Consider the following 2895-nt stretch of genomic DNA (forward strand, 5'->3'; position numbering starts at 1 on the left):
CGTATTTGATGAAATGCCTCTAAACAGCAGCGAGGAAGAAATTGCCCTGTTCTCTGATGGTTCTGATTATTCAGCATTCGATGAAATGCCACTTGGGGATGTGATTTGGGATGAGGAATATGGGCATCATGATTTGTTGGATCAGCTAGCACCAGATGCATATTACTTAGCTGCCAAGAGGACGCCCTATGACTTCGTCCCAATGAACTTATTCAATGACGTTGCAGTCTCTGCTCCCAAGTATGATGATCTGACTAATGTTGGGTAGGCCAAAGGAATTGTGCACTCTCAGGCCACCGCAAAGAAGAAGCATGATGCTGTGCATCAGGACCAACCTTGTGGGATCCCCAGGAAGAACGATATGTCTCACCCGCTCTTAGAACTCTGCAATGGAGACATGTGGGATGCTTCTAGACCAAATGACCAGAAGGCCGATGAACATTTGTGGGGTGTAGCTACATGTTCGAGCAACCCCTCTAGCACTTCAACCTTGGATACTTCATTGGACATGAACAATTGTCATCGCAGTGCAACATTCAAAGCAGATAAAGCAAAGGACACAGAAATATCCTGCATGACAAGACTATTGAGTCATGATTCCCGTCATGGGAATGATTTTGTCGCAACTCCCTCTGCTGCACAAAATATCGTGGAACAAGACCATTTGCATCGATATCAACTTGGTGTATTGATAAAGAATCCTACCTGGAAACCCAATATGCAAACTAATGACATCCTCAGAGCTGAGACACAACTTAGAAATTTGCAGCCACAGGATTATATCTTTATTGATATGGTTGAGGAAAGATCACTGCATGGGTGTGATGGTTTGAGGGTGCATAGTGATAAACTGGCATTTAGTGGTGATATGATCCTATGTACGGTTGCTCTTGGCGTGCTTATCCTTTGGATAATTAGACCTTGGGATCCAGGCATTTGGTCTACATTACATGACATGTTGTTGCTTGGGGACAAGCAACATTTCGACGAGGCGGTAATGTAACATCTGGCCCACTTGTCTGAAGTAGCCCAGTTCAAGGCCCATGTCTAGGTTACAAAAGCAACAACTGATTAAGGAGACAGACAACAGAGAAAATATTGTGTTGAGAACACAGTTGCAGTCGTCTTCCTGGTGAAGGAGCGGCAAGGCGAGTCTTCATCATGTCTCACGTCCCGTTCCTCGTCGACGGCGACCACGGGACATGACACGCACCGGCCAGGCGGCCACCGACGCCGCCTTGCCTGCCTGATTGCCTCCCTCTGTCCTATGTGGCTCAGCGTCAATAATGGGCACCAGCGCCTTGCCAAGCTGCCAGCCTAATGGAGTACCTGGCCTGCTCTCCGATCGAGCGCCATCAGTCTTCGAGCAACCGCCTGCAGGCCAGCCGCCGAGGCCGACGGCGCCTGCGTGCTGCGGCGTGGGAGGCTGGGGCGAGAGGGGCTAGCGATTCAATCGGTCAATCCTAACCTATGTTTTGCAGGGCTGTTGTTTGCGTGTCCATGAGCAGGCAGTAAAATACAATGGGTTGACAGGCGTGGGAGCAAATGGGCCAAATAAAATAGCAGCCCGTTTGGTTCCCTAGAATTAGTCCAAATTGAATCAAATTCCATGTCTGGGCCTGTTTGGATCCCCTTAGAATTGAATTGGCCATTTCAGCCCATTTCTCGTCCCTGGAAATTTAGCCTTGACTCATTTCAGACCATCACCCATCGGAAAGCGTCAGAAAGTGGCTAGGGTTAGCCGCCCCGCTCCCTGCTCGCGGCATCGCTCGCCGCTCACGCTGCCCCGCGACCTGCACCCGGTGTTCTTCCTGTTCGTGGCGGCGCCCAGCGTGGCGTGCCTAGCGTGGGCGCGCATCATTGGCGAGTTCGGCTACGGCTCCCGTGTCGCCTACTTCATCTCCGTCACCTGCGACGACGACCTCGCCAAGCTGCTCGAGGAGTACGACGAGGCTACCAAGGACCGCCTCCAGTTGCTCAAGATCCGGTATCCCTTCTATGCATCCCTTCTAAATTCTAAAAGTAACGAGCAGCAGAAGAAGATCCGGTATCCAGTCGCTCAAGATCAGGATGGTCTACTGCTGTTTCTCTGTTGTTTCTCTGCAGCAGTAGACAAAGTACATTCTAGCCTAAGCCAGGTGAAATTCATATGTGGTCAAGAATAACAATTTGCTACAGAACTTGACAACAGCCAATTGGTCGGGGTAGAATTTAACAGCCAGGTGATGGTTGGTATACTACTTGTCTGTCTAATTGAGTCATCCGGTCTAGTAGCATTATGACTAGAATAGATTTGATGCATCAGAATTCAGGAGCAAGAATTTCCAGGGCATATCAGGGGAGTAAAGTGCACAAATATAGTCCCATCAGTTCTCTTTCCCCCACATATTGCTTTCACACTAATTGAGACACAAGAGAAGTTATTATCAGCAACGACGATCCTGTTTGCCAAAAGCGACAGCGACGTGGAACGACGAGCATTGCTTGTCGTAGGCTGGACGAACAGGCGCGCTGCCGAGATTGTGTTGGCCAGCATCGCAATAGGTCCGTCAGAAGTCAGAACCCACGTCTTGTTATCAACAATGATGTAGGTCTGTAGGTGAAGGGAGAATTCCCATCCTGTTGTACAGTATTTTCATCAGATGTAACTATCTGACTTGTGGCGATTCATTGTGTAGGCATCTGATTGATGTACAGTTTATCATATTCAACCTGTTGAGTTTCAGTTTTTTTACTTGTCTGTGTTCTGATATCTTCTTTTTCTTCTTCTTTTGTGTGTTAAGTAATGTTTCCAACAAATCATTTGCAGGAGTGCTAAAACAGCTCGCTGTTTTGGGATTTGCCGCCTCAAGTTTCATCTAGCTACCTCGAACAAATCCTTCAATCTCCATGGCT

The 2895-nt window shown here is 48.3% G+C and overlaps 1 pseudogene; it reads left to right on the forward strand.

Moving 5' to 3' along the window:
- The first annotated feature begins 215 nt into the window (after positions 1–215).
- Positions 216–2690, forward strand: LOC103633953 (uncharacterized; annotated as a pseudogene).
- Positions 2691–2895: the final 205 nt, after the last annotated feature.

The sequence above is a fragment of the Zea mays genome, chromosome 7 (genome assembly GCF_902167145.1).
Source record: "Zea mays cultivar B73 chromosome 7, Zm-B73-REFERENCE-NAM-5.0, whole genome shotgun sequence".
In the NCBI taxonomy this organism is placed as follows: Eukaryota; Viridiplantae; Streptophyta; class Magnoliopsida; order Poales; family Poaceae; genus Zea; species Zea mays.